Consider the following 15466-nt stretch of genomic DNA (forward strand, 5'->3'; position numbering starts at 1 on the left):
CTCTTTCCCAACATCAGGGTCTTTTCCAGTGAGTTGACTCTTTGTATCAGGTGGCCAAAGGACTGGAGCTTCAGCTTCAGCATCAGTCTTTCCAATGAAATATTCAGGGTTGATTTCCTTTAGGATTGACTGGTTGGATCTCGTTGCAGTCCAAGGGGCTCTCAAGAGTCTTCTCCAACACCACAGTTCAAAAGCATCAGTTCTTTGGTGTTCGGCTTTCTTCACAGTCCAACTCTCACATCCATGCAAGACCACTGTAAGGAGCATAGCTTTGACTACACGGACTTTTGTCGTATGAATGAAGTGGTTACTGGGTATTTGGCATACGTTGGACGTGATGCTGAGAAGGTTGCATGGCTTATCCATACAACATTCCGATGGTAGGTGTGATTCTAAGCTCCATCTCACAGATAAGAAAACCAAGGCTTTCTGAGATGAAGGGGTCCAGCCACCTGGGGCAGAGGCCTAGACTGCAATTCCACTTCTGGCCATCTCTCAAGCCTCTCCTCCCATCAGCTGTGCCCCGTTCTGTTGTCCGTCATCAGCTTGACGTCCTTTGGGCTCAGTAGTTCTGGCACTCGGGCTGAGTTGCTCCGCAGCCTGTGGGACCTTCCCGGACCAGGGATGGAAGCCTTGTCCCCTGCATTGGCAGGCAGATTCTTATCCACTGGGCCACCAGGCAAGTCCTTATTACTCTTTTATGCTTTGTTTTGTTTTTGGCTGCAAGGTGTATAGGATCTTAACTCCCTGATCAGGGATGGAACCCGCACCCCCCTGCATTGGAAGGCCAAGTCCTAACCACTGAGCTGCCAGGGAAGTCCCCCCCCAACCCCGGAGACATTTAGAACGCCCCGGACTATGTCCCTTCCTCCTTCCTCTAGGTGACACCCAAACTTTCCACGTCTTTCTGGTTGACCTCCCTATCAGCGCTTCAGGAAGCAAAATGGCGCCCTCTTCGCCGGCTGTGTAGATGCTGCCTCTTGCCCTTGGGTTTGCTCTGCCTTTTCTGTCTGTTCCGACTGGGTGTGTCGTTGGCATCGACAAGCGCGTTCTCTCTGTGACGGCAAACCGTGAGCTGGTTGAGGTATGGTCCGTAGGTTACTAAGGACATTTAAAAAGAAATTATTTTGATCTGCTTAATTGGGGTGGATTTGCCGTGTTAATTTCTGGGGTACAACAGAGCGATTCCGTCGTGCATATATATATATATCCATGATGTTTCTCACATTCTGTTCCATTATGATTTATCTCAGGTTATTGAGTATCCTTCCCTGGGCAGTGCAGCAGTCTCTTGTCTTCATCTACTCTGTATATAATAGTTTGCCTCTGATAACCCCAAACTCCCCATCCATCCCTCCTCCGCCCCCCCCACCTCCTTTTTTGGCAGCCACAAGCCTCTTCTGTGTGACTGTGACTCTTCCTGTTTCAGATAACATTCATTTGGGTCACAGTGCAGATCCCATATTTAAATATCCCCATGTAAATTATCACGTGGTATTTATCTGCATATACACCCCACATATAAATTATAAGATAATACTTGTCTCTCTCCGTCGCGTTTACTTTAGCACCATCATCTCTTGGTCCATCCATGTAGCTGCAGAGGGCATGGGTTCATCCTTTTTCATGGCTGTGTAGTATTCCATCGCCTACATGTTACCACATCTTCTTTACCCATTCATGTGACCAAGGACATTTTTTTATGAGGTGAATCTGAAGCACTTGCTTAGTGTGGTATAAGAGTGGCATCCCAGGAACACCCACACACAAACTAAAAGAAGCTTCCTTGGCCGCGGGGGGGGGGGGGTGGGGGGGTGGGGGGGGGGGGGGAGAGGGGTGTGGTGTCTAGGATTTGAAGGTCATGTTGATGTCACTAAAGTATGAAGAATTACTATGAAGAGTTACTAAACTATGAAGGTTAACTATGAAGAACCGGTGTCACTGCATTGTCTTTATATAACAAAAGGATGGTGGTGTCAAATGATTGGCACATGACCAGGTTTCTTTTCAATGATCTAAACAGTAGCCAGGACACTCAAAGCCAGCCAGGTGGGGTATTCTTTATTCACTACGTCATGTCCAACTCTTTGCGACCCCGTGGACTGCGGCTCACCAGAATCCTCCTCTATGGGATCCCCCAGGCAAGAATACTGGAGTGGGTTGCCATTTCCTTCTCCAGGGCATCTTCCCCACCCAGGAATCGAACCCATGTCTCCTGCTTTGGAGGCAGATTCTTGACCCTCTGAGCCACCAGGGGAGTCAGTTAAGAGTACTGAAGTGGGTTTCCACGTCCTTCTCCAGGGGATCTTCCCCACCCAGGGATTGAATACGTGTCTCTTGCATTGATAGGCGGATTCTTTACCACACAGCCGCCAGGGAAGCTCAAAGTATCGGGTCTGCCAAAAAGTCACTCCAGTGACATCTTACGGAAAACCCCAGATGAACTTCTCGGCCAACCCAACGGTTTTCCAAAGGTAGCGGGCCGTGTCTGTGTATCTCCCCGTCCCTCCTGGTAACAGATGGTGACCCTGGCGAGCCGAGAGGGGCATCCACGTCCTTAATCCCCAGCCGGTGGTCTGAGCTGGACTCCACAAGCCTCACTGTCCCCGCTGCTGTCCTGCTGGCTGTGGGTCCGTCTTTGAGTCTCAGGTCGGCCGTAGCGCTGCCGGCTGGCGGAGCAGGGTGGAAACCAAAATGGCGCTCGGGATGAGAGGCCGAAAGGCATCATGGGAGCTGTAGTCCGTCGGTCTTCCGGCAGCGAATCTTCTTCCGGATCACCCAGTGTCCTCAGTGTGAGCCTGCGGTCGTCGGAGTAGCTCACTGCTGGTCCTGCGGTATCCGAGCCTGCCCGAGGTGCCTCTGACTGACCCCCACGTGGTAGCTGGACCCCAGGGCCTTGCACGATGCCTGCCCTGGATCCGGGGCCCCAGAAAGACCCGGCAGCAGCGCCCCTGATGGCTCAGCGGGTAAAGAATCCGCTTGCCAATGCAGGAGACGCGGGTTCGATCCCTGGGTCGGGAAGATCCCCTGGAGGAGGGCATGGCAACCCACTCCAGTATCCTTGTCTGGAGAATCCCATGGACAGAGGAGCCTGGCGGGGTACAGTCCATGGGGTCGCAAGAGTCGGACACGACCGAGCACTGAAAGCTTGCACTTTCACTTTGGCTTTTTAAGCCGCTGCGAACTTTTTTTTTTGTGCTCATCTTTGTAGACATATCCTGTCATTTCTCTTAGTAAATGGAATGGAGAAAAAAATACATATATATATTTATATTTTTAATTATTTGGCTGCACCGGGTCACCAAGTTTCTACGTGTTTCTTTACCCGTGGCTTGGGAGATGTTTAGCTGTAGTATGTGGGATGTAGTTCCTTGATCAGGGGTCAAACTTTGGTCCCCTGCATGGGGAGCTCAGAGTCTTAGCCACTGGACCACCAGGAAATTCCCTGAACAATGCTTGTTCATTGGATTTCTTCTATCAAGGCCCCGAAGCCCTTTCAAATATGACTTCCTGGGGTCGTGACTGCAGGAGACAGGAGGCGATGTTTAGCCTGATGTCCGATTTTTTTTTTTTTTCTTTTTTCCAAGCTCACATTGGAGCGTTGACAGGGTGGATGGATGTGGCGACATTTCCTTACAGAGGCAGCCCCCCGTAGGCCCTGCATGGATCATCATTAGGTTGGAATTGCAGGCAGGTGCAGAGGCAGGCTCTAAGGAAAAATAGGATGAGTGGAAGGAGCTGTCAGTGACCCGTGGGCGCAAGGCCGGGTTGCAGGAGAGACCCGAGCCCCCGGGGGGATAAAAGGTGGGCAGTGGATGGTCAGCTCTGCGTGGGGTTCGGCATACACGTGGTTACTTAACCCTGTGGCTGGGACCCGTCGTTTAAACACAAGGTGGATGGCTTCAGGATCGTGTCTGGTGAACTCGCCGTGACAGCCTGGAGACCCGGCTTGCTCCCAGCCTTGTGTTCAAGGCGTGGCTGCAGCCTGGGGAGGGTCGTTGCGGCGAGGTCTGTCCTCCTGTCAGACTGACGGAAGCGCTTCTAGAAAGAAGCGGTGTGAGTCTGGCACGGCCCTGCTGCTCAGCAGAGAGCTTCACTGGTCGTTGTTCAGAGTCGCTTGGTTGTGTCTGACTCTTTGCAACCCCGTGGACTGCAGCACGCCAGGCCTCCCTGTCCATCACCAGCTCCCAGAGTTTACTCAAACTCATGTCCATCGAGTCGGTGATGCCGTCCAACCATCTCATCCTCTGTCGTCCCCTTCTCCTCCTGCCCTCAATCTTTCCCAGCATCAGGGTCTTTTTCCAGTGAGTCAGCTCTTCACATCAGGTGGCCAAAATATTGGAGTTTCAGCTTCAGCATCAGTCCTTCCAATGAATATTCAGAGTTGATCTCCTTTAGGATGGACTGGCTGGATCTCCTTGCAGTCCAAGGGACTCTCAAGAGTCTTCTCCAACACCACAGTTCAAAAGCATCAATTCTTCAGTGCTCAGCTTTCTTTATAGTCCAACTCTCACGTCCATACCTGACTACTGGAAAAACCATAGCTTTGACTACATGGATAAGTGATGACAATTCACATTTGGCACCAAGACATTTCTAGATGCCTTTCTAGAGTGGGTAGGCATTTCCTCCTCCAGGGGATCTTCCCAACCTCTGGATGAACCTGGGTCTCCTGCATTGCAGATAGATTCTTTACCATCTGAGCCTCCAGGGAAGACTTTTATAAAAGAAGGACTTATTGCAAATTAATTTCTAAAAACTAAGACTTTGTTTTCTCCTAAATGAGAGGACACTTTTTTTTTTTAAGATTTTTTTTTTGATGTGGTTAAAGAATATTTTTTTTATCTGGATGTCTTTTAAAGTTGTTATTGAATTTGTTTCAGTGTTGCTTCTGTTTTATGTCTTGATTTTTTTGGCCAGGAGGCAGGTGGGATATTAACTCCCCACCTAGAGATTGAACCTCCTACTCCCTGCATCGGAAGGTCCAGTCCTAACTGGTGGATTCCCAGGGAAGTCTGATGAGAGCATTTTTTCCCAGGGTACTGCGTGATGTTGGTTGCATCTAAGAACAGGAAAGGAATAAGGCGACCTCTTTTTCTTTTTTTTTTGGTTCTTTTTGTTGGTCTGGGGTAAGATGGTAGCTCTATCTTCGCGGTGTTTCACTAGATGAATACTTGAAATGGAAATTCAGAACAAAGGGTGGGCAGCACCTCATGGGGCAAGAAATGCAGAAATCCAAGAGATCCTGGTGGAGTTTTCTGCCAGCAGGAGGAATCTGCCCAAGGGAGGAACAAGACGCAGAAACTACGTCTCTCTCCACGACGCATCAGGGATATGCCTGGAGACACACAGGCGCTTGCAGAACAGCAGTTCAGAGCTGACGGGAGTCCCTGGCGCCCGCGGAAGAGTATACAGACGCACACAAAACTCTGTAGGACGCGGGAACTAGGGGGGGAAACAGGAGTGTCAGTAGGACTGGACCTGCCCTCGGCAGGTGGGGGAACCAAAGTGGAGGTCCGACTGCAGCATGCCAGGCCTCCTTGTCCATCACCATCTCCTGGAGCTTACTCACACTCGTGTCCATTGAGTCAGTGATGCCATCCAACCATCTCAGCTCTGTTTTCGCTTTTCAGGTACTCATAAGTCTGGGACTTCCCTGGAGGTCCAGTGGTTAAGACTCCTTGCCCCCAGTGCAGACGGCATGCGTTTGATCCCCACTGGTTGGAGAACTAAGACCCCACACCCTTCAAGGCAAAAAAAAAAAATTAATTACTCTAACAAAGTAATCTATATCTTTTAGTTTTGCAAGTGTTGGTGGTGGTTGTTATTGCTTGAGTCAGCAAAGTCATGTCTAAGTCGTGTCTGACTCTTTGAGTCCCCATGGACCGTAGCCTGCCAGGCTCCTCTGTCCGTGGGATTCTCCAGGCAGGAATACTGGAGTGGGCTGCCATTTCCTCCTCCCTCTTCCCGACCCAGGGATTGAACCCAGGGGACCCCAGGGTCTTCTGACTTGGCAGGCAGGTCCTTTGCCATCTGAACCATCTGGGAAGTGTTTGTGACTCAGTCCTAAGAAAGGGTTCGGTCTGACTGATGCATTGTCTTATTTGTGCCTTAATCTCCCAGGAGAAGAAAGCAGGGCTTCCATTAGTTATGACGCTTGGATGACAGGACTGTAGTCAGAAGCGTCGCAGGAAAACACGCATATCAAGCCAGGGTTCTGGTTCCGCGCGGCACAGTGCAGGAGGCCTTATTTACTGAACAATTTACGGGTCACCGTATGTCCGGATTTTTCTGTCATCTGTGGGCATGTCTCTGTGGTGCTATGCAGATGGAAACCGTCTCTTAAAAAACAAGAACAAAACAGTGAGGGCAATGAAAGACTGCAAGACACTTGTCTGCCTAAAAGAAAAAAAGTCCACAGTTCGAATATTGTAATTATCCTCCAATTAAAATAATTAATTAAAGGGCGTCCCTGATGGCTCAGCTGGTAAAGAATCCCCCTGCAATGCGGGAGACCTGGGTTCGATCCCTGGGTTTGGAAATTCCCTGGGGAAGGGAAAGGCTACCCACTCCAGTATTCTGGCCTGGAGAATTCCATGGACGGTGGGGTTGCAAAGAGCCAGACACTTTTTTTTTTTTTAAGTCCGCTGTCGGGCAGAACCGCAGACATCCAGAGAAAATGAAAGCACATTTTCCCATCTTGATGCTGCTTGTTCTTTCGGGAGGTTTAACAGCCTTGATGAACAGGTTCTGCCACATCCGTAATGTGTTCTTTACGACCGCGGGAGGGAAATGGTGCAGAAAATCACTGTGACATCCCCAGGAAGATAGTAGTCATGGCCGAGAGGACGCCGAGACCTCGGTCGTGACTGCAGCTTCAGGCTTTGCTCACGGAGGCGGGCGGAGGCGTGCGCTGAGGACTGGGGCCCGGGGGCGGGGGGGCGGTAGATTTGGAGCAGGAGAAAGCGGGGGCGTTCCCTTCATCCCCTCCACGAGACACGTACTGGCTGAAGAGACAAGAGCCGTGTTCACCTCCTTCAAGGAATGGTCTGGTTGTTCAGTCGCTCAGTCGTGTCAGACTCTTTCTGATCCCATGAACCGCAGCACGGCAGGCCTCCCTGTCCATCACCAACTCTCGGAGCTTGCTCAAACTCATGTCCATCGAGTTGGTGATGCCATCCAACCATCTCACCCTCTGTCATCCCCTTCTCCTCCTGCTCTTAGTCTTTCCCTGCAGCAGCATCTTTCCAAATGACAGTTCTTTGCATCAGGTGGACAAAGGATTGGAGTTTCAGCTTCAGCATCAGTCCTTCCTAGTGAACACTCAGCACTGATGTCTTATAGGATGGACTGGTTGGATCTCCTTGCAGTCCAAGGGACTCTCAAGAGTCTTCTGCAACAAGGGACTCTCAAGAGTCTTCTCCAACACCACAGTTCAAAAGCATCAATTCTTCAGTACTCAGCTTTCTTTATGGTCCAACTCTCACACCCATATGTGACTACTGGAAAAACCATAGCTTTGACTAGATGGACCTTTGTTAGCAAAGTAGTGTCTCTGCTTTTGAATATGCTGTCTAGGTTTGTCAGAACTTTCCTTCCAAGGAGCAAGCGTCTCTGAATATCATGGCTTTGGCCACCATCTGCAGTGATTTCGGAGCCAAGGAAAAGTCTTGAGATACTAGCAGAAGAGAAAATTGCAGGCCAACATCTTTGATGAGTATTATTGTTATTTTTCAGTCGCTCAGTCGTGCCTGACTCTTTGCAACCCCATGGACTGCAGCACGCCAGGCCTCCCTGTCCATCACCAACTCCCAGAGCTTATGCAAACTCATGTCCATTGAGTTGGTGATGCCATCCAACCAGCTCATCCTGGTTGTCCTGGTTGTCCCCTTCTCCTCCTGCCTTCTGTCTTGGCCAACATCAGGGTCTTTCCCCAACAGACCTGTACTTTTGATGAGTATAGATGCAAAAATTCTCAACCAGATACCAGCACACTGAATCAAGAGCACATCAAAAAAGATGGTGCACCACCGCCATGCCAGATTCATGCCAGAGTCACAGAGATGCTCCAACATACGGAAACCAATCAGACTGTCGATTAAAAAGAGTACAGTCACCCCTTGAAAGCAGAGAGGTGTTTTATTGTGTGGGCATGTTGAGGACTCGGAGTCCGGGAGACAGCTTCTCTGTAGCTCTGAGAAAACTACTCCAAGGAGGCAAGGGGGGGGTCAGGCTGTATGCACGTTTGCAACAAAGGGAACAGGCTGTCTGAACGTCAAGGATCAGGTATCAAGGGAAGGAGCTGAGCATTCTATGTATGGGAGGATGCAAGCCTCTGGGCTCACTGAATTCACTCCTTTCGTATGCACCTCGGTTGTCTGGGGTCAAACTTATTTCATTGTTCACGTTAACGAGAAATTGATGTCTGATTCGTGCGTCCTCCCGGCCCTCCGCAGTCACTGTCGGGGGAGGTAGCATCTTCTGGATCACAGCTTTGGGAGCCCTCCTTCACATGTGGAGGCCGGACCTTGCCGCTGATGGCTTTGACATTTCTCATTTGTTGATACGGCCGGAGACATTTTCATTTTGACGACATCCACAGAAGAAAAGAGGAAAATCACAGGACCATCTCAAAAAGAAAAAATTTTTTCTTTTTTTTACTAGTTTATTTGATAAAACAAAAGGAAGATGAATGAGCAGACATAAAACACTGGCACCCTCCTCCACAACTGCCGTCATCAAACTGTGAGCAGATGAAAAGAATTCTTCTGTATTAAAAAGAATCCAAACCCAGGGGGTTTCTGTTTGCAGTAGAAACACAATAATGACACATTTCCCTGTCCTGCCTCCTGTCTTCTTTCTTCCCTGTCTCCCTTTCTTGCTTCCTTTTTTTTTTTTTTGAAAAGAAATATTCTTTAAAATAGAATGGACCAGCTCCGCTGATGGTCCAGTTGTTAAGAATCTGTGCTTCCACTGCAGGCGCATGGGTTTGATCCCTGGTCAGATAACTCAACTTCTGTGGCGTGGCCAAAATACAAAGTTATGTTAAAAAAAAAAAGAAGAAGAAGAAGGATGGAGCAACAGCATTATAAATCGACTATACCCCAATAAAAATTAAAAATAAAAGTAAAAAAGAACGGTGAGTCACCCATACCTTGGGTGTCTTCCTGGCAGTGGACGTGAAAATGTAACCGGAAGCAAAACTAACCAAAAGCCTTCCTGTTCTTGGGTAATGTAAGAAAGCGTGACAACCTTTTGTCAAGTCAATCCCAACTCCAGTTTTTAGGAGATCCACCCAAGAACTTTCTAAAAGTGCAACAGTGGTGGAACACAGACGCTTTTTTTTATGAGGCACGGAGTTCTACAGCTTTGCTTGATACCCAAAGAATGTTTTATAAACGCTGAGCTATTTAGAGGGCTTCGTTACAGTCTTTTCCCGTGTCGGTTGTCAGAGCATGTTGAGTAGAGTTTCTTGTGCTATACAATAAGTCCTTGCTGGCTATCTAATATATATTTTTTTAGAGGATGATATATAAGTGTGTTCACAGGATTCTTGAATGAAGGCAGGAGGAGAAGGGGGCGACAGAGGATGAGATGGTTGCATGGCATCACTGACTCGATGGACATGAGTCTGAGCAAGCTCCGGGAGTTGGTGATGGACAGGGAGGCCTGGCGTGCTGCAGTCCGTGGGGTCGCAAACACTCGGATGTGACTGAGCGACTAGGCAACAATATTAGTGGGCACGTGTACATCCCAAAGTCTTAGTTTATTCCACCTTCACTTTGCCCTTTGGTAAGCATAAGTTCACTTGTATATTTAAAAAACAACAAACAGATTCCACATATAGGCGATATGATATGGTGTTTGTCTTTGTCTGTTTTTGTTACTATGATTATCTCTGGGTCCATCTATGTTGTGGCCACTGGGATTATTTCGTCCTTTTTTGTGGCTGTGTAACATTCTATCACTGGCTTCCCAGGTGGCTCAGTGATCAAGGGTCTGCCTGCCCGTGCAAGAGATGCAGGTTGGATCCCTGGGTTGAGCAGGTCCCCTGGGGGTATGAAATGGCAACCCACTCCAGTATTCTGGCCTGGAGACTCCCGTGAATAGAATAGCCTGGCGGGGCTACAGTCCATGGGGTCACAGAAGTCAGACACAACTTAGTGAGTAAATGGAGAAGGAGGTGGCAACCCGCTCCACTGTTCTTGCCTGGAGAATCCCAGGGACGGGGGAGCCTGGCGGGCTGCCGTCTATGGGGTCGCACAGAGTCGGACTGAAGCGACTTAGCATCAGCAGCAGTGAGTAAGCAATAGCAATATTCCATTTTATTGATATAGCACATCTTCTCTATGCATTCATCTGACGATGGGTTGTTTCCACATCTTGGCTGTCGTGAACAGAGCTGCGATGAGCTTTGGGGCGCATGTTCCCGTTTTTCCCTTTCTTTGGATAAACACCCAGGAGTGGGGTTGCCGGGTCATTCCGGTAACTCTATTTCTCGCTTCTTACGCAGCCTCCATTCTGTTCTCCGAGTGGCTGCAGCCCTGTGTATTCCCACCCGCAGTGTAGGAGGCTTCCTTTCTCTCCACTTCTCTTCCCGCATTTGGTCTGCGTTACCTTTATGAGCACAGCCGTTCTGACAGGTGCCAGGTGATATGTCACGGCAGTTACAGGTGCATTTCTCCCGTGATTCCTTATGCAAGCTCACCGGGGTGGACGGTGGGGCGTGCTGACTTCATCTGGGTGTTGTCATCCGTACACAGTGGGGGAACACATTACACCTACGCTAATTCGGGGCTCTGATCGTCTGGGCTAGGCAGAAGCTTCTTTGCACCCTGCCCTGTCGATGGAAGAAGTAAATAAGATCCCCAGGAGAGCCATTTACCTCCTGGGAGTAGGAATTGCTTTTAAAGCGCTTTTAAAAATCACTGTTTCCAAGCACGACTCTGATTGCCTTCTCACCGGCTGGCTTGTGAGTCAGTCCAACGTCAGTCTCTTCTCTTTCCTGGTGAAGTGCTTTGGGGACATCGGTTACGTGTCTTGGGGGTCAGTTATAGGGTCCGTCGAGAATGTTCTCATTTTAATTTCGTCTTCCAAATACCCCTGGGGCTCAGCAACATTTGAATGATCTCTAATCTGAGAGTGGCACAAATTTTAGCAACTTCTACCAAAGTTTTTTTTACTGTTGGCTTTTTTGGTGGTGGTTTTGTTTATAGTCGGTGAGTCGTGTTTGACTCTCTGCGATCCCATGGACGGTGGACGGCCAGGCTGCTCCGCCCATGGGGATTCTCCAGGCAAGAAGACTGGAGCGGCTTGCCATTTTGGCGGTGGTGGTGGTTTTATGCTCGAGGTTCTAGGGCTTGAGCTTGACTGTGACGCCGTCCTGAGACGGCTCTGTGATGCTGGTGAGGATCTGGGAACCTTAAAGAAACGAACTTTCCTGGAGGTCGATGGGCGCGTCCTGACCATATCGCTCGGCGGTGAGGGGTCTGTGTAATGCTGAGGACCGGGTCTTTGCTTGATGTGGATAAGCTTGAGGCTCAGGTATGCCTGGAGAGACGTTGTAGGAGAGGTTTTCCCAGGCGGCTCAGTGGTACAGAACCTGCCTGCCAGGCTCAGGAGACCCGCATTCGATCCCTGGGTCGGGAAGATCCCCTGGAGGAGGGCATGGCAACCCACTCCAGGATCCTTGCCTGGAGAATCCCATGGACAGGAGAGCCTGGCAGGCTGCAGTCCATGGGGTCGCCAAGAGTGGGGCACGCCTGAGCAACTGACACATTCACTTCCACATTTCACTGTTGTGTTTATCCCAGTGGAAACGTTTTAATTTGCCTTTTCATTCATGATTTTCTTTTTTCATCTGGAGTTATTAATGTGAACTCTCTGTTGCCATTCTGGTGTTATTTTTTTTTTCTCATTCTCTTTCCCCACCCCATTTTATTGAATTTGTTACAATACTGCTTCTATTTTTTGTTTTCGTTTGTTTTTTGGTCACAAGGCATATGGGATCTCGGCTCCCCAGGCAGGGATCGAACCTGCACTTCTTGCATTGGAAGGCAAAGTCTGAACCACTGACCAGCAGCGAAATCCTCTGATGCGATTTCTTGGCAGCTTTTTGTATCAGAAAGATGCACTCGTCATAAAGAGAATCAGTTCAGTCTCCCCTCCACCCCCTGGCTTCAAAGTCAGTCAGTTTACAAGTGGGGTTGTCTGGTTTTTGAAAGTAGGAAAGGACTTGATAAAAGATCATCTGACACCCTCCCAGACTTTTCTGAGTGTCTTTTCTTCATCAATTTGTTCTATTTATCCCATATTCGTTGGTCTGATGAGTCCTAATTTGCTTGATTAGATTGTAACAGTCAGTCTTTTTCTCGATTAAAGTACTCATTTCCTTGAGATGTTCCTATTTTACTTGTAAATCGAGCGTATTATTCATTCGGTTAGAAGTACACACCTATCATTTTAAAATCTTCTTCCTATCATAGATTCGTCCCTGTTTGTTAATTTGCATTCCCAACCTTGTCAGATGTATTATCCACAGTCTTCTCTGGGTCCTTGTTTTTTTTTTTTTTGTCTGTCGAATCCTCAGATGCTCAAAGATGTACACAGTGTTCTCCCAGAACCACTTCGGGTTCTGCCCACCTCTTCCTGTGTTTCTAATGGGTTTTGACAAAGAGCCTCTGATGTTGGGTTAGTAGAAACCTTCTGATGAAGGAATAGCAGTGGAGGATCCCGCTGCTTGACTATAATTATCATGGCTTCAATATTTTTTTAATTAATCTTTGTTGGGATGGCGTTGCCCCATGATGTCCTGTTAATTTCTGCTCTGCGGCAAGCTGAGTCAGCCATATGTATACATGGATCATCCCTTTTACGCTTCTCTTCCCATTAGGTCGTTACAGAGCATCCAGTAGAGTTCCCTGAGGTATCCAGTAGGTGCTCATTACATATCTATTTCACACCGAGTATCAATAGTGTATGTGTCTCAATCCGAATCTCGCAAATTCATCCCACCTCCACTCCCCACCTTAGTGTCAACACGCATGTTCCCCACGTCTGTATCACGCCTTCGCCTTGACTGAACATTGGACCTACAGGTAACCATCCGCATTGTCCCGTTAACATTTTAGCCCCGAATCGCCTCCTCCTTGTCGCGAAAGGGCCAGCCCTGCCTGCTGTTTCCTTGTTTGCCTGCCGCTTTTCAGCCTTTTAAGTTTTAATCCCCGCCTTAAAAAACCGTGTCGTGAGCTTACAGAAGAATCCTCCTGTTTCCTGCCGTCAACGTGGTCTCCCCGTGGGAGGCTACCATCTTGCTTTTGTATCATGACCAGCCGCTCGTCATTCCGTCTCACTCTTTCCTGCGTCAGGATCAGACCCTTGGCTTAACCCTTATCTCTTTCAAACTCTTTCATCCCCTACCTGTTGTGTGAATTTCCGGCTTTTTGCTACCCAGACAACTGGTATATCCTGTATTCCAGTCACCTGCATGGCAGATGTTCTATTTCTTGTCCTCTCAGGATGCCCTGAATATTCTCAGAGCATTGCAGCCTTCATTTCTCTATAATCATGTAGCTAGACATGAAAGGGTAGGTTAATGGCGCCCCAGGTCAAGAGAAAAATGTCACCTACGGGACTTCCCTGGTGATCCAGTGGTTAAGACTCTGAGCGTCCAGTGCACACGGCTCGGGTTCAGTCCCTGGTGGGGGAGCTAGATTCCCCATGCCCGCAACTTAGAGATCCTGCATGCCACAAGGAAGACCCATGGTAACCAACTAAATAATTGGAGAAGGAAATGGCAACCCACTCCAGTCTTCTTACCTGGAAAATCCCATGGACAGAGGAGCCTGGTGGGCTATAGTCCGTGGGGTCACAAAGAGTTGGGCACAACTGAGCGACTTCACTTTAACTTTCAACCAAATAAATAAGAGGCGAAAATAGTGTTTAACTGTCACCTGTTTGCTCCTCCTCCCCGCTAAGAGCCCTGCTGTGACAGTTAGCCCAATCCCCTCTCCCCCTGTTCATTGCTGGGGGTGTGCAACCCCTAGCTGCGTGTCAGGTGAGCCCCTAATACACGTGAGGGCCTTGTCCTCTCAATCATCAGTCCTGCTGCCTCTGCTTGATGGGAGGCAGGGGTCAGACTGTGTACCCTGTCTTCTGTACTTCCCTTCTCAGAGCTGGAGCTCTTCAAGCGTTCTGGTCTGCGGGGAGCAGTCTGCCCGCCGCAGCAGTAGGACTTGATTTAGGGGCTCACCTTCCTCATTGGAAAAGACCCTGATGCTGGGAAAGGTTGAGGGTAGGAGGAAACGGGGACGACATGGAGGATGAGGTGGTTGGATGGCATCACCGACTCGATGGACATGAGTTTGCGTGGACTCTGGGAGCTGGTGATGGACAGGGAGGCCTGGCGTGCTTCGGTCCATGGGGTCGCAAAGAGTCGGACACAACTTCGCGATTAGACGACAAATCCCCTGTGCAGTATCACCCCCTCCTTCCAGTGAGAGGCAGGGGCAGCTCCTGGGTGGATGTGGAAACTGGTGCTGCTGATGAGACTCGGCATAAGGAATTTCCGGGCAGTCCAGTGCCAGGGCTCTCTGGTTCAATCCCTGGTCGAGGAACTAAGATCTTGCAAGCTGTCTGGCACAGCTATAAAAAGTGGAGCGGGGGAAAAGAAACAGTGGGATAAAAGAAAGCAAGATGCAGCGACTCGCCCACAAGGCAGTGCTCTCGACATGACATGAAGCATCAGTCCCCGTGTTGCTTGTCAAATATGGTCCTTTTTGGGCTTCCCACCTGGCGCCTGCTAAAGAACCCGCCTGCCAGTGCAGCAGACTCGGGAGACTCGAGTTCGATCCCTGGGTCGGGAAGATCCCCTGGAGGAGGACGTGGCAACCCACTCCCGTGTTCGTGCCTGGAGAATCCCGTGGACAGAGGGGCCTGGCGGGCCGCAGTTCATGGGACCGCAGAGAGTTGGACGTGACTGGAAGCTGAGCGTGTGGGTCCACTCGTCCTATTATTTTACCATTGGTTTTAGTTATTAGCAATCGTGTGGGTTTTCCTCTTTTTTTTTCTTTTTTTTTAACATTCTTGGGAGTGTTTCAGGGGGAAATTAGAACAGCGTGTTGGGAATTCCTGTGCAGATGGCACTGACTTCTAGAGCAGAAATTCCCAACTCCCTGCGGCAAAGCTCCGTCTTCCCCAATCTGCCACAGCCTGCTGCCATTGAAAACAGAATCAAAAGAGAAGAAAAAAACTGCATTTGAGAAACATGCAAGGGACTTCTGCTTGACAATGCAAGGGGTATGGGTTTCATCCCTGGTCGGGGAGGTAAGATCCCATGCGCCTCTTGGCCAAAAAGCCAAAGCAGAAAGCAGAAACAGTATTGTAACAAAGTCAATAAAGACTTTTAAAAGATGGCCCACTTAAAAAAAAAAAAATGTTAAAAAAAGAAACATGCAAAAGGTAAGTG

The 15466-nt window shown here is 49.1% G+C and overlaps 1 protein-coding gene across 1 annotated transcript in view; it reads left to right on the plus strand.

Moving 5' to 3' along the window:
- The window catches only part of DHRSX (dehydrogenase/reductase X-linked), a 138549-nt gene that overhangs the window by 87729 nt on the left and 35354 nt on the right, over nt 1-15466 (plus strand). The gene's annotated exons all lie outside the window — the stretch shown is intronic.

This window comes from Odocoileus virginianus, unplaced genomic scaffold, assembly GCF_023699985.2.
Source record: "Odocoileus virginianus isolate 20LAN1187 ecotype Illinois unplaced genomic scaffold, Ovbor_1.2 Unplaced_Contig_6, whole genome shotgun sequence".
Classification (NCBI taxonomy): Eukaryota; Metazoa; Chordata; class Mammalia; order Artiodactyla; family Cervidae; genus Odocoileus; species Odocoileus virginianus.